The 23,801-nt window shown below is 36.4% G+C and overlaps 1 long non-coding RNA gene across 4 annotated transcripts in view; it reads left to right on the forward strand.

Annotated features, from left to right (window-relative positions):
* LOC105739457 overlaps window positions 1-23,801 on the forward strand; it is a 573,543-nt gene that overhangs the window by 37,717 nt on the left and 512,025 nt on the right. For 2 of the 4 annotated variants that reach the window (XR_001115379.1, XR_004031271.1), the window contains exon 3: window positions 16,231-16,337. The exons of the other annotated variants lie outside the window; for them this stretch is intronic. This is a non-coding gene — a long non-coding RNA (uncharacterized LOC105739457). The remainder of the gene's footprint in view (window positions 1-16,230; window positions 16,338-23,801) is intronic. 4 annotated transcript variants of the gene reach the window in all.

Here is a 23,801-nt window from a genome sequence, read left to right on the forward strand (position 1 = left end):
CCATTATAATCTTACGAGGCCACTGTTATTATGTGACTCATGACTGTACATAGTTTTCCACTCTTAGTATTTTTATAAGTAGGAAATACGCTGGATGTTTAAAATAAATATAGGTACAGAGAGGTCATCATATCTTTGACACACAGCTAAGCTCTAGTCTAGAATTATCAAAACACAACTGGAAGATGAGAGAAGAACAAAACTATAGAATGTGAGTGTCTTTTAGAAATAGTGACCATCACAGAAAAGGCAGGCTATTGATATTATCCTAAGCTTAGGATTTTATGAAGGCAAGTTGCTATTGAGAGGAGCAAAAATTTGGCACTGGAAGCATTTGACAGTAGATTTTTAAACCATAAAACACAGCACACCTTACCATGTATGATTTTAAATAGCAGTCAGAGGTTTTTTTGTTTTTTTTTTTTTAAGGGAAAGTGAGGAAATTCTGGGAAAGAGGAATTAGCAACAAAAATTTAAAACTGCAGAAAACTCACTAATTTTTAAACTACTTTTAAATGTAGTTTTCTATGTGCTCTTCACAAATTACTCAAAGATAAACCAGGACAGGAATTATTAAAGTCTTTTTAATAGATGGGGAAAATAAGACTCAGTAAAAAAGAGACTTAGCTAAAGTCACATAATCTAGTGGACCAAGTAGTATTAGAACTGAGGTCTCTAGAACTCTGCTGTCCAATATGGTAGTCACTAGCCCCATTGTGCTATTGAGCGCTTGAAATGTGCCTAGTTCTGAGATGTGCTGTAAGTGTAATATATGCACTAGATTTCAAATATTTAGTACAAAGATAAAGGAATGTAAAATATCTAATAAATAGTTTTTATATTGATTACATTATATTATGGATATATTGGGTTAAGTATTACTGACATTAGTTTCTTCCTTTTATATTTAATTTCTTTTTTGAGATGGAGTTTCACTCTTGTTACTCAAGCTGGAGTACAATGGCGTGCTCTCGGCTCACTGCAACCTCTGCCTCCCGGGTTCAAGTGATTCTCCTGCCTCAGCCTCCCAAGTAGCCGGGATTACAGGCGCGGGCCACCATTCCCAGCTAATTTTTTGTATTTTTAGTAGAAACGGAGTTTCATCATGTTAGCCAGGCTGGTCTCAAACTCTTGACCTCAGCAGATCTGCCCACCTTGGCCTCCCAAAGTGCTGGGATTACAGGTGTGAGCCACCGTGCCCAGCCTCTGTTTACGTTTTAATATGGCTACTAGAAAAATTGAAATTACTTATGTAGCTTGCATCATACTTCTATTGCTACTATAGGCACCTCATTCAGTATTTTTCCAGAAAAATAAAGGGAAGAAAGAAAGGAGGGAGAACTGGTTATAGAGTTTGAAACAAAATATTAATCCTTCAATTAGAGTGTGTCTCAGTTTTATCTATCATTTTAAAAATTCCATTCCATAAAAAAATCTTTCAGTACCTAATATTTATAAGGGGGGGGTCCTAAACATTATGTTGAGCACAGCTTTGATGAGACGGGAAAAGGATCCTAACAGAAGGAGAGAATATCGTTTCTGGGGTTCTTGAATCATATTTACTTGGAAGGAAGCATAAAAAAGAAAGATTCTCTCATTAGACTTTGAAGGATCTCTTTTAAAGGAACCATAATTAGGCTAATCCCACCCACATGAAGGAGGACCTTGGCTGAGGACAGATGAATGAAACACATTAAGGAGTAGCTATGTGAAAAACACAGCGCGAAGTAAGGATAAGTAGGAATAATGTTGAAAAAGTAATGAACCATGAGATCTCTATAATGGTCTTTTAATAGATACATTGTTCAATAACACTGATGTGCACTAGGTTAGTTATAACTGACTACAACTGATTTCATGAGCTTTATGGCCATTGAGCATCTAGTTGTTAAAGAAAGGAATGAACCTACTGTTGTCACTTAGAACACCCTCTACTAATTACTGCTACAGATTCGAGTCTCTGAAAATATTAATATTTTTACAACAGTTTGCTAAACTTAGAGATCAACAAAGGAAAATTGAACGACTCTAGCAATTCTTCAAGGTTTGAGCCCAAGGAGTAAAACACATTTATGTGATATCTGAAATGAAATTCCACTTTGAAAATTCTAGATCTATTTGAAATCTGTCATTTTAAAATTAATCACTGTTTTCCTTTAATACAGTCTGTGTAAAGAATCCCAGTTCACTTCTGAACAGTTCTCCTGCCTTCCCAGATACATGGAAATTCACTACTGTTGCTGACAAACAAAATGCCACAAGATTTGTCATACAAATCACATTATAAGAGGTTCCAAAAACTTGACAACGTTGACAGTTGTTTTCAGCAAATGGCTGCTTTACTCTGTACTGTCAATGTTGATGTCCTTGTGCACATGTAAAAGAGCAATGTGATTAAGGCAAGCTTGTCCACGCTATATCTGAGCCAAGTTTTCCGTCTCCGCGTGGCACTGAAAGATTGCTCAGCTGTTGCAGATAAGGCAGGAATAGCTAGCAGATTTCTGCCATTTAAAAAAAAAAAAAACATTCTCTGGGCATGCATTTCTGTAGGAATTTACCAACATCTGCTGCTGACCTAAAGTTTTCTATAGAAGTGGCGTATTTAATTTATAGAAGTAATTCACAATGGTATTGGTCAAGACTTATTTCCTTAGGAAATAATGAATTGAATTCACCAAGAAAAGATGGGTTGAAATTTAATATCATTTATAGTCTCTAAATTGTTATTGGAGCTTCAGGCATCATACTTGTTTGGACTATCCTAAATTTATTTTCTGCATGTTCTCTAAATTATATTTCAGCAGAGAAACTTTTTAGAAAAAAGAATAAAGAGCTAAGAGATTTTGATGATTCCACAGAAGGCCTACACTTCACACTTATCTTTTTTTTTATAGGCTCTTTGAAAAATGTTTGATTTTTGGAAGCTAATTTATTCTGGAAGAATTTTGTAGTTAAATTTCAGTGTGATTTAAAATTGTCATATGTGCTATCCTCAAAAGAACATACAGGATTTAGGTATTTCCTATAGTCAAGGTAACTTTTGATAACCTCAGATTACTTTTTTTTTTTTTTGGACGTCAGTATATTTACCATCTTAATGACCATTTTTCATTTCAGAAATTTGTCCTCTGTCTATATCAGTTTTTAATTGTTTCTTTTGAAATATGATGCTCTTCAGGTAAAAATACAAAACTTAAGCTAGTTCTGGCAATTCAAACCAGCCTCGTGGTAATGCATTTGTTATTTGATTCATCTATTCTTATTCTTGGTCACCTTCTAGTACAGCTGCATGCATTAAGTGTCTGACTTGTCTTTGAAAATCTTAAGCCACATTCTTTGGAACAGTTGCTTCAAGTTGGTTGAAATTCTCTGTGGCACTTTTTTCCATTCACAGGAGCCAACAGCCACCATAGCAGACACATAGTTTCCAAGAACTTAGGCATGGTTCATGATTCCTGAATCTCAACAATTTCTTGTAGGAATTGGAATGCCACGTAAGGTGTCAGAAACCTTTGTGCTTTAAATTATAATTTTAAAAGTATACGTTTATACTGTAAAGTTAATTTGGCATATGTAATTTTAAAATATTTTCATTTTTGTAACTAGCAGAAGAACACAATTTGAAAACCTACTAATAAAAAAATTAATCCAATGGCCATGAGCGTGTAATTATCTTAAAATATTAGATAAAAAATTCTCTTAGGAAAAGTTCAGGACGAAAAGAGAGTTGAACTAGAAAAGGTGGTTGCTTTTATAAAACAACTCTTTATTGTCTAATCTAGATTCACATTTTCCTGTGAACACCTTTAGGTTGTACTAAAAATACTGCAATTGAAAGTTCAAATTTTAAGTCTCAAATTACTGCCTTTCAGATCCATTGAGGCATCTAAAAAATGGGTCAAGGTAACAATGCATAATTTGAAAAGTTAGCAAAAAGTTGCTAGTATAAAAAATGAAAATCTATATAATTGTGATAACCTTAAACTCCTGTCTTATTAACATTGCTCCATTTAACATTTTAGGAAACAAAAATTCTTGTGAAACATTTGCCACAGCTAGCTTCTTTATTTTTACAGAGCCAGGGGAGAAGAAAGGAGAATTTCCCATAGAGTGTTTAGACCCTCTGATTAAGCAACTGATTAAAAAAAAGAGTGGTTTATAAAAAAAGAGTCAGAGTAAATACAGAAAATCAAAATGTATATCAATAGATAAGAGCATGCAGACAGGAAAAACATGGATATGCTTTGTTTTTTAGCTACTAGTTTTCATTTTCACAAATTTTTATTTTGTAAACTTTCGTTAGAGTTATATTGATAATGACATTTTGCTCTTGATAACAGCTTATAGACTGGAAATAAGATAATAATATACCACTTAGGACATTTGTGAAGTTCTGGTCTTCGCCCTATTTTTAATTTTAATTTTGTTTTTAATTCCAAAAGTTTGTAATCTGTCTAGAGCTCAGATCTTCTCACTACCAATATCTTCCCAAGGTTTTGGTTTAATCAGTTGATAGACAAAGGCAAAGAGTGTGGGGGAAATAAAACCACTATTTGGGTATACAGTTTAAAAAGAAATTCCTTTTCTTGAGTATACCCAATAATCATGTTTTTTTAATAAACATTTTGAATTTACCTCCTGACACAGTATTTTCAAGAAGTGAGGATAAGTTGTTCTTCATGAACTCAGGAAATATCAGAAATATATTATGTAACTATTAGTTTGGTACAAACCTACTTGCTGTTTTTGCCATTACTTTCCATGGTAAAAACTGCAATTACGTCTGCACCAACCTAATAGCTCAAATAAATGTACTTCTCTTTATCCTATTATTCTGCAAAATCATAAAACTCCAGTTGGCAAGGTGACTGGATTTACTGGAGAGTGTGAAGCCTTCTCATTTGCTTTTGAACTTTCTCATGATACTGAGAATTTCCTGAGACAAAAGTGATGTTATCAATCATACAAAAAATACTTACATGAAAGTTTTATTGTATATTCCTGGGATGTGCAAGATGAAATCTCTTTTACTGAATATTTCTAGAGTTGGGAAATATTTTACTGGTTGATTGGTTTCTATATGATTTAGCTATGCTGCAAAGTACTAGTTGGGGTATGGCAATGAAATCAGGTTTAAAATAAATAATCTGTGGACAGGAGAGTCTTTCTCTCCAGTGACCGAATCTCCTAGAATAAGTTCAGGGCCATCTGCTCTGACTGCATTTCTGGGAAATGGTAATGTGTAAGGACTTGTACAAGAAGTGCAGGTAGAAAGTAACTAAGTACAACAGAAGATTAAAAAATTGAATATTTTACTCTTTTGACAAGGTTATCAGTTATGATTAAGAAGCTACAATGGCCTGGTGTCACCTACAGGATAAAGTCTAGATTTCTCAATGTGGCGCGTAAAGACTTCTTGCACTGCCTACTTTTCAGACTTTTCCACACTACTTCTTCATAGCTGTGCCAAGTTATGAATTACCACCTACTAATCGTGTTATGACCATAGCTGGAATGTCTTCTGTCAGAAAATCGTCTCAGTTTTATCTGCCTTAGAAACATGTATTAAATCTTTCAAGATAGGGTTCAAATGACATATCTTTGATGAAATACTCCCTGAGCATCCAAGGACATTAGTAGGTCTTTCACTTTATCCCTGTTTTTGGCATTTATGCATACTGTGTTACACTGTATAGTACTTAAAGATATGCTTATCTTCCAAGCTAGGCTGTGAGCCTTTTGAGTATAGAGATTATATCGAATCCATTTGTGTATTCCTTGGACTTTGCATAGTGCCTGGTTTATGATAGGGTGCTATGTAAATGTTTGTTAAAGGAGATGTAACTTTGTAGAATATCTGCGCCCCAGCTTCGATCATTATGGAGAGTCCACCTGTCATCAGAGTCTCTCATATCAGGCATGTTGAGAAATCTATTTACAAATGAAATGCTCTTCATGCATATCATTGACATTCAAGAGCCCTTACAAGGTTCATTTACCTTAAATGATGTATTTATCCTCTTGTGCAGTTTAGTTTGTGGGGCTAGAATCATTGCTTTTAGCATCACACTTCATATAGAAAAGCTAATTTGGGTACATTGCAACTTATAAAGAAGTAGCAGAACCATATGCCCACCATTTTTATTTAAAAGTATTCCGTGCCATTCAGAACTAAAGTTTGTAGAGAAAATTATCAACAAAGCCTAAAATACTAATACCTCATATAACAAGTGGTCAATTTCAAACCTGACACTATATCTAGGAATCCAGAAATAATGAGAAAAGCCTAAAAATGCAAAGGAAAAATAGTTCACAATACTGATAATGGTAAAACAGCCCTTTATTCTTCTACCCAGACAGAGCCTATTCTTATTCTACATGTAGTTCTAACAGGCTTTTGTTTGTTTGTTTCTATGTTTTTAGAAGATTAAAGGGGCAAATTACTCAAATTTGCAAACACAGATTACAGATTCAGGCAAATGAAAGAAACAAGACATGATAGCTGATAATATAATTTCAGAAAGTCCAAGAAAATACTATTAAAAAATAGATCAAAAGGCTTAGACTCTGGGATTATTTCAGTATAGTTCTACCTAGTCTGGCCTTACCTCCAAATTCTTTCAGACATTTCTTCCCTCTTTCTCTACCCCATCAGACCATTTGTCTGAAGAGAGACCCTTTTGTCTCTCTTCTCTCAAGATTCTTTTCCTGGAATCTGTTCTGTTAAATACATACCATCCTATTTCTCGAACTCTTAGTGTGACCTTTAGAGGTGAGCATACATGAAGATCCAAGCACAGGGTAAAAATATGAATTTAGCATTTGGGGACATCACTAATATCTCCCTGCACACATACACACACATACATTATACATATATATAAAAACTCCTGCTTCTGAATTCCTGGAGCTCTCACTAGTTCCCCGTGGAGTTCCCAGACAAGCCCAGTCTTCACCTGCAATGTGGGCACCTCCAATACTTGCCCTGCCAGGCCACTGGGTGTGCCAGGTCTCAGGGCATAGTCATTCCTATCTGGCATCTTCCACTGCTGACAAATTCTGACAACCTGACTATGGAAATTTGAGGTGATGACTTTTAGAAATTCTGGATTTTGTAGCTGGATTATTGGAAATCTTCAAAGAAATTCCCAGACTGACAATGGCTTTGGAAGCTCGAGGAACAGGAAAGATTACCACAAAAACTGTAGAATTTTCACAGAAGCATTGTCCTTTAGGCTATGAACTGCAATGGAGACAATTTCCCTTACCCAATGAATGATTCTCCCCTAAAATGCCATATAGTGACTTTCTCTACTTGTGTCACTGGTTGTCATTACCTTCCACAGACAAAATTCTTCAGGGTTGAGCGTGTGTCTCTGTACTGCTCTGCTATCCAAGATAAGAGTATGTCTGGGGCTCCTGGGGCTTTACTGTGTATAGCATTGCTTTCCTGACTATGCATTTTGAACTACTAGTGTTACCGCTTTCCACTTTGTGATAATTTATTACTCTATTCCATGCTTGTGTTTTAGATCAAGCTCTTATGGTACAATTCAGGCACTTTTATGTGCATTCCTACTTGCTTAGATAAAATTACAACACATGGCTTCATAAGTAAGATGTGTAGGTTCACGAGGGAAGGCCTGCTTCCCACCATCTCTCTCTTCCGTCTCAGTGAATTGGGTAACTAACAAAACTCTGCCATTCATCTTGGTGGCAAACATCATCTCCAAGATCCAGTAATTTCCACTGCCAGGGCTGTCGCAACTATGCTGACTATATGGCCATCATTGAGGACCAATTTAAGGCCCTTGGAGAATTAAACATTATTTTCATTATTTGTCAACTGTTTGAAATTATTCTATTTGCTCTTTGGAGTCTTCAGAGCTTGTAGTCTTCAATGAAAATACCTAAATAATACCTAAATGTTATGATTTCTCCAGCTCTTATTTTATTCCATGAAAATAGGTGATTTTATCACCAATGAGCTCTAAAGTTTCTTTCAGTTCCTCTGATTCTTTATTTTATATTGTTTTTTGTTTAAAACAAGTCTCAGGATGTTTGGTTCTGCTTCTCATTTGAGCAGTGGTGCCAAAGGGATGGCTTATCTCTCTGAGGTCATCAGTTTGGTTCCAATCTTTATGGGGGGAGCTGATCCCACCAAGATAACCATTTGGTAATTTTTTTTTGGCATGAGTCTAAGATTTAATTATTTTAGGCTGAGCATATGGCATTGTACATAGATTTTCTTGGCTTTCTTTTTATTGTATTTCTAGATTTTTACAGACAATGGGAAGCACTGACACCTTTAAGAGGGATGTGTAATACACTCGCTAATGTTTCCTATTGTGTTTCTGAAAACCTGTGTCAGAAAATATACTGTCTCGAACTGGGAAGATGTGAGATTTTTAATTTTAAAGAACTCCATTAATATTGGTAGGTATTTTTTTCATGTTAGAGTAACTCAGAATTTCTCTAATGCATGTGACATCTAATATACATTCAGAAAAATGAAAAATCAGTATTTAAGATGATTTTTTGGAAAAAAATTTTTGAAAATAATTCAGCAAAAATGGATTAACTTTATAAAAAATCATTCATTTCATTGGCATGAAGTAAAATGTGTCATAAATAATAGGTACTCTGTTATACCTTTTTATTGATTTAAATAAAAAGGATATAGTTTAAGGAATCAATCCACCAAATAGGTACCTCATACATAGAAATTATGGAACTTGCATCTCTTAAAAATGTAATAGAGTAGAATGGAAAAGAAAAAGAAACTGTTAAGAAATGAATATATTGTGTAAAATTACTGGTAAGACTGGTAAATTCTAATTAATAAAATCTTCACAATGATGTTTCAACAAATGAACATTTACTAAATACCTGTAAAATTGGGGTAGTCAGTATGACTTCTTAAATATTAAAGATCAACTATCAAAGATATGAGAAAATGTGGATGCTTTATTTTTTTATAATATATATGCTTTGAATAAGTGCACAGAATCAGGCTTGCTATTTTGCAGTTAATAGTTTTGTAGGAAAAAACAGTCACAAGAAATGCCCATTGAGGCAAATATTAAAACTCTTAACTGAAATTAAAAATGTTTTTAAGACAAACTCCTTTCCTTGCATCTGACACTTTAACTCTATGGTGAAAGTCAATTATGTGCAAGCATTAACTTTAAACAAAACTTCTTAAGAGCATCTGGTGCATAAAGTGAAGTAAAGCTGCATGTTTTCCAGTCCGATGGCAGTAATGCATGTTCCCTAGAAAGAAGACAAGGAACAAGTTTTCAAAGAAGTGAGCTTTTGCCTGCAGTGGCTGAGATGACTCACTAATGTCACAGGGGATAATTTCATTGCAACCATTGAGAATTTTGTTATTTTCTTTCTGGGAGAAGGAATAGATGGGTTTATTTTAAGTATGGGGCAAAGGGATTGTTAGTGGCAATTCTACACAAAACTACACAAGATGTGAGCTGGACAAGAATCATTCATATTCTTAAGATAAGTTACTTCAAAATATGAGTATAATTACTCCTAAAATGTCACTTTGAGTTGCTTTATTTGTTATTTTATTTTTTTTTTTTTTGCGTTGCTTTTTTTTTTTTCTTTGAAGGTAAAGGAAACACTTAAAATAATGACTGGGGTTACTGGTATTTATAGGCCAGAGTTGTCCAGCAATGCCTCTTTTCATCTTCAAATAAACAGAAAACCGTATGTGAAATAACCATTATACAGTCTGAGTACTTTAAATCTGGCTTTTATGTTTAGAATGCACCTAATATCACCTACAAAGATCAGCGCTGCTATCCTCAAGCTCCTGCTTTGCTTGAGAGTCCACAGAAGACACAGAAAACTAGGCTGCATCCTGTGCACCTAGTTCTATGCCTTTCTGTCAAGAAACTTACCTCAGGCTAATGCATGCAGAGAGACAGGTCAGATTGTGTCAAGGTTCTATGCAAACTGCCCAAGATCACTTGCGGCCCCACTGGCAGCACTGAAAGGCATTGCTGGGTTTACGGTCTCCTGAATAGCTCCAACCTGTTGTTGAGAGTCAAGCCACGATGTAGAAAGAATCGCTGCACTTTCCCAGGGCTGCTCCGCAGAGTGAGTGGCCACTAGCTCTCTTTTCCTATGACCCCAGTGCTGTTTGGGTTTGCTCTCCAGAAGAACACGTAGATGCATTTGCAGCTGGCAGAGGCACTGCTTTATTGCCTATTGTGGAATGCATGCCAAATAAAAACCATCGTGATTTGAAATCGGCAATCTTATATGCTTTTCAGGTTACTCGGATGTTCAAACACACGTAACCAACCATCAATATGAGAAATTCTCCTTTAAGCTGTTAGTGTATTACAGCCTGTGACTTTTCAACTCACAGAATGATACTCATTTCTCTATCTGTTCCATACAGAACAACTCCTTCTTTATTGCATTTAGAATGGTGTAACTGAAAGGCAATAAGGAAAGGCAATATCATCGCGTGGTTCACATTATGCTGAATTTTATTGTAGTCTGGCATTGTGAGTGAACCTTTGGAATCCTTGAAAGCAGCATAAAGGCAGAGCCTGCTTCTAATGGACTGAAGAAAAATATTCTGACATAGTGATAAGTGGGGTGACTTCTAGAAATCATGACTTGAAACGTTTTCTAGACAAGTGCTATTTCAGTTGTCCCAATGCACAGAATGATATTAAAACAGCCTGCTATAGGCCAGAAGCACTATTTTTTTTTCCCTAAGGGCAGAACTTCATTTTTAAAGATATAGAATGATCCACAACTCCAAATTCCAGGTAAATTTCTTTTCTTCTGTTCTCCTCCAATTATTCTCCCAAGCTATTACATCAAAGGTATTAGAATTTAGGTGCTATGATCATATTTACTTTAATATGTTTATTTTCCAATTGTAAAATGGACACTTAAGAGGTTTTTATAACTATCAAATGGCTAATTTTTAAACAATAAGTCATTTTATTGTCTTCATTCTTCTCTGCTTTTGAAATATATGCAGTTGCATATTCTTTTTTTTTTTTTTTTTTTTTTTTTTTTTTGAGATGTAGTCTTGCTCTGTTGCCCAGGCTGCAGTGGAGTGGCACGATCTCGGCTCACTGCAAGCTCCGCCTCCCAGGTTCACACCATTCTCCTGCCTCAGCCTCCCAAGTAGCTGGGACTACAGGCTCCCGCCACCACACCCGGCTATTTTTTTTTGTATTTTTAGTAGAGACTGGGTTTCACTGTGTTAGCCAGGAGGGTCTCAATCTCCTGACCTCGTGATCCACCTGCCTCGGCCTCCCAAAGTGCTGGGATTACAGGCGTGAGCCACTGCACCCGGCTGGGGTTGCATATTCTTAAGGTTAGAATTGTTTTAGAGAACCAGTATAGATGTATTTTTCACCTCCTATGAGAATTTCAGGAGCAGTAATAAAGGGCGAACCAACACAGGGACATCTCCCTGCATATTATGGTTCAAATCAGAAATGAACACTTTTTAAATATGACTGAGAGTCACAGATTTTTACAGGGTGTCAGGAAAACAATCTCCCCCTTTATTAATACAAACAGAAACTATTTTTTCCTCTTTCCTCTCCTCTCTACCACTGCCATGTTCCTGTTCTACACTTTTCCCCAACTAACCTCTTCTGTTGTTGTGCCTGGCACATAGTAGGTGCAGAGTAAATATTTGTGTGTGTGAATGAATGAAGGAAGGACGTTCAGGATACAAGAACTTCTTGGTTCACTTGAGTCAGCTGGCTGTTAGTAGTGTGTTCAGTGTATGAACTGGATACGTTGTTGACAACTTTTTTTGCTCTTTGTGTGCATAAGCTAAGAATAAACAGCAGTGAAGGGAAGGCAGTGCTTCATTCATCGGGGGATTACACCATCATAAACTTACCAAAGTGTACCACACAGAGCCAGTGATCACAGAAGACAGGCAACCCAGGCCCTGTCATTAAATATAGAAGCCTGTCTTCACTGTTTTTATCCAGACAGACTCTCTGTGTTTTGGAAATTTCCACCACACTTCCTTTTGAGTTGCTCCTTTTCTCAAGATCCCAAGACTATTGCTTTACAAAAGTAGACTTCGTCTGGGAATCTGGTAAAACGAAGGCTATACGTTTCCTCGTCCCCCGAAGAATGTTCAATGTTTCTTGCTGACTTTTATGTCCCTGTCTTTCATTTTGTTTTTGTTTTTTGGTTGAGATTTTTTGAGTCTTTCTTCTATGAAAAGTGGTTTCTTCTAAGTGAAAGTACTTAATAATAAGAGAGTGCTCAGTTTGCAGTCAAGAGTGCAAGGTGACTAGACACTGACATTCTGTTTTAAGAGTTGAGCTCCATGACTAAACAGCTCCTCTTTCTCTAGACCAAATAAAAGTCTTATCATCTCATGTATGTATCTTTAATCGGACACCAATCATACATGGAACATTAGGGAGAATAGGTAAAGTTATCTGTGGTTTGCCAGAAGTGTTTCACACTCAAAGGCTCAATGCTTTCACCTGTGAATCATTTTGTGTGTGTATGTGAGAGGTAGGAATAGTCAGGTAACATCTTTGTTTTGGGTTATTTAAAGGATACACCATTTAATCTTTCATACAGTACTGAAAATATTCGTAACAGTTTTCTAGTTTAAAGATACTTTAATATTTAATGCAGTATTTTAATTACATTTTAAAAAATATGTTTTAAAAACAAAATGTTTAAAAAATTTTTTAAAAATTTCATTCGATAGCTTTTAATATTACTAAGAATGTACTAAAATAAGAAAATGGGTGAGAATAATGGTGAAGCCATAGCAAAGGCAGAGACATGTCCTTTCTGCAGAAGTGACAACAGGGTAAGCAGGCTATGAGGACTCAGCCCTCTGAACAATCTTTGCATCCTTGAATGATCTCTAATGTTCATTAGGCTTGTGTTACAGATGCTTGTTTTCCTTACTTTCCTGTAAGGCCTTACTGTAATTTAAAGTAACCAGAATATGTTTCTATTCCTTGTTACCTGAAAAAGTCAAACATACTCATGTTATACAGGTAAAATGGAATAGTACATTATGTGAAAGTTATTGAAAGTTATTTGTAAACTGTCAAATTGTGTTCAAATATGAGGTAAGATCTGAGAAGCTTAGGATATAAGTTAGTCTCAAAACTTAAATGCTTTTCAAGGGAAAATTTATTTGGTGATTAACTAGAATTTTAGTTGCAATATGTATTCCTTGGCTTTTTGAAGTAGCCTAGAGGTGGTCAGGTCTTGTAGATTACAATAGTCCTTTACTTACTTGAATATTGATCTGGGGTAGTGCTGAATACTGAATACTGACAGTTAAAACTCTGGCAGAAAGTGCTCTTATAAAACTTCTAGAAAATTTATTATTTTTAAAATTTTTATTATGTATTTATCCTGCACAATATTATGGGTGTGTTTGTTTGTTTGTTTTGAGATGGAGTCTTGCTCTGTCGCCCAGGCTGAAGTGCAGTGGCGCGATCTCAGCTCACTGCAACCTCCACCTCCTGGGTTCAAGCAATTCTCTGCCTCAGCCTCCTGAGTAGCTGGGATTACAGGTGCCTGCCACCACGTCAGGCTAATTTTTGTATTTTTAGTAGAGACGGGGTTTCACGATCTTGCCCAGGCTGGTCTTGAACTCTTTACCTTGTCACCCACCCGCCTCAGCCTCCCAAAGTGCTGGAATTACAGGCACGAGCCACCGTGCCCGGCCCACAACATGATGTTTTGAAGTATACATACACTGTGGGATAGTTAAGTCTAGCTAGTTAACAAATGTGTTACCTCACGTAGTCATCATTTTTGTACTGAGAACACTTAACATTCACCATCTTTTCATTTTTAAATAATGTAATCTGTTGTCATTAACTATAGTCACCATGCTGTACAATAGATCTCTTGAACTTTTTTCTCCTATCTAATTGTAATTATATATCCTTTCATCCACAGGCATATTGATTATTATTTAGCATAAATTGTTAACAAAGGTCTTTTTCTATTTTAGAACAGATTGGAAGAACACGAAATGTTATTAGACACAGGCACAGTATAGCAGTAGAAACATCTTAACTGAGAACCTGGAACTGAAAGAGAAAGCAACCAACTTAAAGGGCAGACAAGACACATGGTTATATAACACAGCAGTGGGTATTCACAGTGATGACACAAGACAAAATAATTACATTTTCATTCTAAAAGCAATTTTTAAGGAGGCAAGGGCATTTATAAAACATTTTAGAAAGTATTTAATAAAAATGGTAAAATTAAAGTGTTTGTTTATGTACCCAACAAATATTTATTTGGCAAATGCATGTCTGGGGGCACATCTCGTTAATGAGGTGGCCCTGCGTTTAGACCTGAAGGCAGTCCTCATCCATTCTCTCAAAAGATGACCTTCTTTGTTCTTCTTATAGCCTCACCACATTTAATTTTCAGAGGTTTTGATATAAATTAAAAACATTCTTTGGTAGATTGTATTGTATGAAAACACTCTTCAAAAGCATAAGCATCGATATCTGGAATATCTGGGAAAATGTACAATAAAGACATTTCTTCTGGTCTTCCTCTGATGGTAATGTGTTCACTATTATACTGATGATGTAAGCTATGTACGTAAACCTACCCAGGCAAAATTCTGCTAAAGCCAATCCCACTACAAAACAACAACAACAACAACAACAAACCCCAAATGGCATTTGAAGAGCTTGAGAATTCCAGGAATGTGATAAAAATGTTTTTAATAATATATTGAAAAATAATTTAGTGTGTAAATAATATTTTATAGTAAATGCTTCATTTTATTCCTTCCGTATAACAACTGTCTTCTGTAATGAAAATACTTACTTGTTTGTTTAGTGTCTAAAGGTTGAGAAGGGAACTAGAATTGGCCTAAGGAGGCCCTCAGCCACCCATCACGTGACAGTATGGCCAGGAGGACTTACTGTCTGCTCTCCTCCTCTTGACATGCCTCAAACACACCAATCATTTGCACTTGGGAAATCAACCCTCAATACCAAATTGCTCCTGCCAACAAAATAACCCAATCAGCATGCAAAACTGGTAGCAAGCTGGGAGAGGGCGATGAGAGTGGTGTTCACATGGCTCCCTCTGTTTCCCTTTCCCCAGGTCTGGGCACACACTGTCAGTCAGTGGCCCCTGACTTAGAAAGAGGTTTGATTTAAACCATTTCATTTTCTGCTCTCAGACTGGGAATTTATTTAATATGAATGTCATTATACTATCATTATAACAAAACTCAACTGTATTCTAGCAAAAATTTGGCTGATCTGTGAAGAATATTGGAAGGAGAATCTACCTGTGAACCCAAAAATACTAGACCACTGCATATTCAGTTGTGCAATTTTGTCATTTTAATGGACTCTTCAGAGTGCCAAATCACTAGTCCTACTGACTATACAAAAATTGGCCATCAACATGTCTGCCTCCAACGAATTGATGCTGTTACTTCATGTTGTCCACTTTGGGCTTAGAGACTGAAGGCCAAAAAGCATGCAATTTTTATGGTAAAAAAGTGCATCAGGAGGGCAACTACATACAAAGTTACCCTCCCAGCTTGACCCTGTCCTTAAGTTTTTATTGCCTGAACTGGCACCAAAGAAACTCCTTGAAAATAACACATTCCTTGTCCATTCAGTGGTTAATGATGCTTAAAAAAATCACAGTTTGTGACTGTGACCTAAATTATGCCAGAAGCTGTAAAACCATGGTTTCTTTAAATTCAAATATGACCCACATGCTTTAAAACCACTACACTGACCCTATAGTACTGTTGCTGAGTGTGCATGTCCTCACATAAACACACACACACACACACACACACACACACACACACACACACTCCCCACTTGGCATTAAATGACTCGATAAAAGAAATGGTATTTTTCAGACTTCCATGTTAAAAAAAAAGGCTCATGAAAGAGATGTAAGTGAGCTTTAAGCCAAACATTTGTTTGGCTTTGCTGCAGCAGGCTGCAGGAATGTAAACTTTTTTTTTTTTTTCAATGACTTCAGCTCCTAATTTGAAAGCTAGGATTTTTAGGAGTGAGCAAGAGACTATATTTGGCCAAAAAATTCTGCTGGCTTTACTTAGCCAATCTGCACATTCAAAACAATACTTCTTTATCAAAAAAACAATAGTCTGTTTTATTCACAGCACATGTAGAAGTTGGAACATCGACTAAATTCCACTTTCTTCTCTTGCAGTGTGTCTGTAACCAGCTAATGAGCTGCAACAGAGCCTGGCCTTCATTTTCAGCAAATTAAGTTCATCCCTCATAGGAATTGTGGTCTGGCTGTGGCACGGCTCCTAGGTATGGGTGGGATTTGTTTCTTCTACCAGTTGTAGGTTAGCCACATGGGTACGTGCTGTCGCACCACGCAACAAAATTTTCTCTATAATAACCAGTCTAAGTAGCCTTTTACCCCACAAAAGTAGATCCCATTTAATTTACTTTGTGTTTATAGCACTCCCTCTCAAACCGCACCATTGGCACAGACTAATATTTATACAACTTTTTATTTTAAACTATTTATTTGGAGTTGAGACTTCAGTAGCACTCCCTGTCAGATTCATTGAGCATGCTTAAATTCAGGATACTGAAAATGTAATTTGGGAAGAGGGATGTATGTTTTTGGGATTCTTTTCTCCCGTGCATGGACACCCACACAACTCTCACCGTAGTAAAGGGAGGTTACACGTGTGTTGATAACATTTGTATTACTGCTGGTAGGAAATTGAACATTGATGGGTGATTTTAAAAGACTGCTTTTGCCTATTGTGTTTCCACATTTCTTTGCCAATATAGTTGGTCAAATTAGTTATGCAACATGCATCTAAAAACTTCTAATCCAAAAGTGTCAATGTTGTTAAAGATTTCTTTTCATACACAAAGAAATAATACATTACTCCATTATTTTAATGGAAGTCATTAGTCAAATACGCTTTTGCCACAGAAAGAAAGGGAAAAAAATTCTTAATTTTGTATCTGACCTCTGCTTTGGGGCCTTACTTTAGGTTACATTTTTCTTAAATAAAGCTTTTCTGTTTTTTAAAGTGGAAGACGGGATGTTAACTTTAAATGGACATTTAATCACATTAAATATAGTGGCAGATTGTTCATTTTTCTACTCAGGGTAGACACTTGATTCGGTTAATGATATTTAAACCTCATTTTCTATGAGATCTGCATGTTGTTCTTAAATCTGATACTATTTTGTGACTTAAAATGAGTGTTGGGTTAACTTTATTTACAAGTAAAGTATTTATCAGACCTTTGATTCTCTTTTACTTTCTTCTTTTGGTAAACACCTATCCGTTTCTAAGACCCACTTATATGTTATCTCATCAAAGAGAATTTTCCCATCTTCCCAAAGGAGAACAGAACTCCATTGTAGTGGAATAAGTTTTTTGAGATATGAACCAATGCTGCTGTCCTCCTAATATTCTTACAACCTCTACCCTGCGTCTGCATTCAGGAAACCAGAATACCTTAGGGAGGGGACAGGAAAGGAAAACAAAAGACAATAAAGGAATCGATGTCTTTGTTTTGTAACTCAGAGTTAAAGTCCAAATTTAGAAAATAGATTTGAAAGCATAACGGGTCAATTTCTGTTGTGCCTCTGAAGAAGAGAGTTGAGAAAGAAAGAAGAGGGCTTAGATGCTGGTGGGTGTCTGCAAAAAGGCCCAGACAATGCCTGGAATAGTAAAGAAGCAGAGAACGTTCAGGGAGGAAGGGAACAGTCTCTAAGATGGAGCAGGACCTGGGGAAGTCTTGCTTCTCCACTGAGGAAGATGGACCAAGACCAGTGCAGAAGGGGTGGCAGCTTCCCTGTAGAGCAGTGAGGACGGATGATGACATGAAGACTGGACTGCTCATTCTCACCTTCCCTTCACAATCCCTGGCACTTTTTAAGCTCCTTGAGAGGCAATCTAGGAGAAAGGGGGATAGAAGGAGACCTTATTTCTGTTACAATGTGAATGGGAGCTTCAAATTGAAGATAAAATGTTATGGAAAAACTGAAATTATATATGTATTTTGCACATTGTAGCTTGGTGGCTTCAGGTTTCTGTGCGTCAAAGGAAGGAATTGTGCCTTCCTCACTGTCATACTCTGGTATTGGAGACTGTGCAACATATATAGTAGGTATGCAATAAACAGCTGTTAACAGAATGAATCAATACTTTGTAGAGTATTGCCAGCTACTCCAGAGCTTTGATCTAGCTTCTCTGTTGTGTCAGGAAAAAAAAGAAAAAAGGAGTCCTGCTTTACTTGTGCCTGTTGCATGCCAGCTTGGCCTGTTTACTCCTGTGGTTTCCCGCATTCCAAAACAACGCAACGTTGCGTTGTATTACACTTGAGCATTTTCTAGAGCGTATCTTCTGTCCATCCTATTGCAGTGACTCCACTTCAGTTCCTTGTATGCCAGCTGCTGTGATAGCTTGCTGTCACTAAACATCTACATGTGTCCACCCCAGAGGAATTAAGTGGGACCACATCAATGCTAGGGAACTGGCTGTCTTCCAAAACTGCACTCTGGGTCGTTCTGTCTTGTGCTTTGGTAAAGTCTTTTCCCCCATCGCCTTCCAGTGGGGAGAGGGATAGGGTACAGCCTACAAAACAGAAACAGAATGCCCAGTGTGTGGGTGGAATACTTCCTCTTTCCTTCGTGAGTAGAGGGGACCGATTCAGAGGATGTTCCACTTATTCATTCCCTTCTAGTGTAATTTTTGCTCAATATTTTCTCTTTCTGTCACCTATAAACCAGAGGGGATATCCACTGGCATACTGCGTTGTGTGGAACGAGGCGGACTGTTCTGTTTCCTCCTTCAGCTCTTGTAAAGGCACTTGCTGTTTCCCTGATGCACCATTTAGACTTCAGTGTCCACATCTTGTAAGTCAAACTTATGTCATCCAAAAGGTTCCCATACACATTCAAATGTTAATAAATGCCAGTATCTTGTTCATGACCTTACACATAAATCTGAAATATGTAAGAAAGTGTAAACTACCCTCCTTTTTACCTCCACTCTTCTCTCATATATCAGTTCATATACTTCTTGTTGCAAGTAGCAGAAAACCCAATTCAAACTGACTTAACGGGCATGTAGGGGCCTCGTAACTGGAAGGTGGTGTTGTGTAGGTGGCTCTGTTGTGTCAAGAAAACATGGTTGTTTTCTGTCTCTCCACTCTGACTTCCAGAGCCTCCTTCACAGCTGCAAGATGACTTCCAGCAGCTGACACAAGGATTACCTGTTTCTTTTTGTTCGTATCCTATAGACACATGGTAACTACTAAGGGACCTTGTTTCTCAGAGCCCTCTGGAAATATATATATATAATATAAAATATAAATATATTATATATAATATAAAATATAAATATATTATATATAATATAAAATAATAATATATATAATATAAAATATAAATATATTATAAATAAATATTATCTATAATATATAATATATTATATTATCTACAATATAATATATAATATATTATATTATCTACAATATAATATATAATATATATTATATATAATAAAATAGATATAATATATATTTTAATATATTTTAATATATATTATATATATTTTAATATATTATATATAATATTTGTGTGTGTGTGTTTGTGTGTGTGTGTGTGTGTATATATATATATATATCTACACATATATATGTTTTTTTGAGACAAAGTCTTGCTGTGTTGCCCAGGCTGGACTGCAGTGGCACCATCTCTGCTCACTGCAACCTGCGTCTCCTGAGTTCAAAGGATTCTTTTGCCTCTGCCTCCCTAGTGGCTGTGACTACAGGCATGTGCCACCACACCTGGCATATTTTTGTATTTTTATTACAGACTCGTTTTCATCATGTTCCTCAGGATGGTCTCGAAGTCCTAGCCTCAAGCAATCCACCTGCCTCGGCCCCCCAGAAGTGCTAGGATTACAGGTGTGAGCCACCATGCCTTGCCTGGAAATATATGCTTAAATCTTACCTGCCCAATTTTGAAACACATGTTATACACATGCAATGAGTCACTCTTCTCCTTCTTTATCATTTATCACTTCTACTATCTCTTTAGGTAGTAGATAAAAGGGAATGAGGACACTATAACATATCGAAATGGGCCTGAATGAGACTGCAATGAAGAATATACCTCCAGTTTGCACTCCAGCCCAGGTGACAGCATGAGACTCCATCTCAAAAAAAAAAATATATATATATATATATATACTTCCGGTGACACAGACTTCAGCTGCTTGCAATTAATCACTCTCAATTAATCAATCGATTGATGCCGATTGGGCAGTGAAAATAGTTGAGTAAAGCTGTGTTCAAGCTCCGACCTTACTGTTTACCAGATGTGTAATCCTGGTCAATTCATCTACCCTTTCAGAAACCTAGTTTTCTTATTAAGATCAAATGAGATATTTGCAAAACCACACCTGTAACTTCTGCATTCTCCAAAAGCCAGGCATTATTATTATTGCTTTTTCAAATGAAATCAGGAGATTGATCTTCATTAGGAGTTACTTTCAGATCTGCATTTATAGATTTTACAGTGTATCAGAGTCATTAATTTTCTTAAATATCATGCTAAGAAAATTATTTGTGAAGTATTTTTTATAGATGTTATAGTATTACTAATACGTGAACTTTAAAAAAATAATTAGAATTCTCAGCACATCCTAAGAAAAACTTTGTATTCCATAATTAATTTCAAATTTTTGAAACACAGATGTTAAGCGTAAAGTTAATCGTTTTATAGTTTTGAGTTAATGACCATGAAAAACAATACCTCCCTTTCCATTTGAACTGCCTTAAAACTCAGAGTTGACTTCAGACCTTAGCTGGGGAAAGTTCTATTTTAGATTCTTCTAATAGCTATCTCTTTGCTTTGTTTTATTCATCTTTATTCTCATTTACTTTCAACTGATTCATGCTATCTATGTATTTCAACATTCTGAGTAGCTTCATATTCTTTATGGAAATTACAAAAATGAAAAAGAAAGATATGAAAGGAGGGAAAAAAGACAGGAGAAAGGAAAGAGTAGAGAGGGTGTTGGAGAAGGAATGACAAACTCTGAGCCGAGCAGTGGCTTGCAAACAAGAAGGAATCGATTGAAGACAGATGGTTGGTGAGAAGGCACTTACAGGTGCCAAAGAGAGAAGAAATAAGATCTGGACTGAAGGTCATGACAGTGAGAAAGGAGATCAGGGGATGAGCTTAAGAACTTTTTCAGGTGAACAACAAAGAAGACTTGGAAACTCAGTGATCAGGGATTGGAAATGATGGTGATGGAAAGTGGAATATCAGTGATGCTGAACATTCAAACCTCACTGATCTCAGAAAAGGTATGAAGATGGGGTGCAGGAGGGGACAGAGATAAAAGTGCCAGATATAGTGCTAGCCAATTTACAGAAAGCCCTTAACTTTACATGAATAGTCTTATTTAATTCCCCAAATAACCATTTGAGATATTGGTATTCCTCTTTGCAGATGAGTAAATTTTAAAAGAGCAGGGTTTTTGTTGTTGTTGTTTTTTGAACTGGTAACTCTGACTTATACAGACATGACAAACTCCAAAAGGAAACCCAAGCAGCTATTTGGCTCCCTTAATTAATGAAGTCACCCAGTATGGATAATTCAGGTAAAAAACAATTACTCCTCTTTCCTCATCAGATATCATGTTGTGATCTTGCATGTGTATAAGATTATGTGTTTGGAGAAGGAATTATTTTTACTGCAGAAAGTTTTTTCTTTGTGTTGGTTATGTAACATTAACTTCACTCATATAGCAACTTGGATGTGCCTGGAAAATAGCTCCATTATTTTGTCTATAACTATTCTGGTTCTCTTATAAATATAGAGTCCTATGCATTTTAAAATTCAGTCCAATCCAATAATTAAAACCATCCCTTTAGGTAATGCTGTCTCTTTTGGAAAACGTGCCTAGTCTCCCAGATTTCTCAGCCTTCTGTCCACTTTCAGGCACCCCTTCAAGTTGGTGTCTGGGTGCTTTCACAGTCTGGGAGTGATAGGGAAGAGCTGGTATTCTTCGGTGCAGAGACCTGTTGATCCTCTGGTTTTCGGGGTGCTGTCCTTGTCTATTGTCTTGCTGGCACTCATAGCTGATCTAGGCACCTTTTATGTTAAGTTGATCCACTCTCCCTCCCCTTGGCTTTGGTTGGTGCTACAGAACGTCTGTCTCTGCTTTATTCTCAAGTGGCTCCCTGGTGGAAAGCCCAAACTGAGCCTCTGCCATGGAAGCACCTTGCCTGCCAGTTCTCACCTCAGCTGCATCGTCAGTTCCCCTGGGGCTTAGATGTGGGGTTTTGTAGAAATTCCTAGTTTCTATCCAGGCCACACTGAAACTCAGAGGAGTCTAGAAAGCCATTCCTCAAGGTTGAGAGATGAGCTCTCAGCAGGGCAGCTCCAGAAGGTTGCATTCTAGAGTCAGGTATGGAATTTGGGATTGCTTTTCCCTTGAGCTTCCCAGCACACAACTACTAAGAAAAGAGAAAGCCAGAAAGGGAAATTGAAATGCAGTCTCAGATTGCTTTCCATCCTCTACCATTCTCAGCCCCCAGAAACAGAAGGGATGGGCTTAGCTCTCCTTTAAGTTTATACTAAGCCCTTGTATATACAGCAGCAAGCCTCATGACCTAGAGAGTTCATAAGTGGATGACATCCTCTCTTTATAATGAGAATTCTGATTGAATCCTCTAGGCTTAGTTTTGAAATGTTAAGTAGGTACTAAAAGAATTTAGCAAATCCATTTACTCTCCCCAAAGCCTTGCTTTCAAGCTAAATTCTTATTCTTTCCTGACCTAAAGGAGTAAGTTTTCTGGCTTGGCCTTGAAGATGAGACCAAAAAGAAACGTGATTTAGGGAATGTCATGAAATACACTGGTTATTATTTGTAAAATACTGTTCCTGGTACAGTTACATAAACACGGTTAAAAGTCCAGAAATCTATGTAGCTGAATGTGCAGTTTGCACTTTCTAGCTTCTGGTAAAATTAACATGACAATCACTTTCTAATCAATTTTGTCTAGCAAGTAGAAAAGGTGGAGAGCTAGTTTTATTGTAAGCAAAAGGTTGATAAGAACTTAGTAGATTGTATTTAGTATACAGCCTATAAAAAAGAGAAATAATTACAGCCATAGTGACAAAAACAGGCAAACACTTCTTTTATCAACAAATAACGAATTAACAAAAAAGGTGACTTTTACAGTGTAATGTTCCTGAGGAGTTTTTAAACTGCCAGTTTTAGAGATTGTTTTCTAAGTGTTTTTTCAGAAGAAAAAGCTTTAATAATTTTTATTTTTTGAATGCTACAGTGTAGAGTTTTGTTTTATGTGATAGCAAATTAAATTAATTTCTGTTTTACTTTATTTTTTCTCATTCTATTTCACCATCTGTAGTGGGCCTGGTCAGATAGAGGTGAAAATTAAGTTACAGTAACATGAAAAGTATACCTAGAAAATCATGTGAATTCTTTAACGAACATTCTGCATTTACTTTACTTGAAGAAATATTTCCTTCGTGGTGCAGACTGAAAATCAGAAGTATTGAATTAAATATTTGTAAAAGAATAGTGAATTATCCACTGTTGCATTGCATTATATATCTTAGTCTTGGTATTCTATTCTAATTACAAGGTAAAATTTCTCCCAAATTCCAAGTTTACATTACAAATAAAACACATATAATGGCCACAACTCCTAAAATATTCTCCGAAATTATGGGCACATTTATTCATGTTAACATGA

The sequence above is a fragment of the Nomascus leucogenys genome, chromosome 2 (assembly GCF_006542625.1).
Source record: "Nomascus leucogenys isolate Asia chromosome 2, Asia_NLE_v1, whole genome shotgun sequence".
Classification (NCBI taxonomy): Eukaryota; Metazoa; Chordata; class Mammalia; order Primates; family Hylobatidae; genus Nomascus; species Nomascus leucogenys.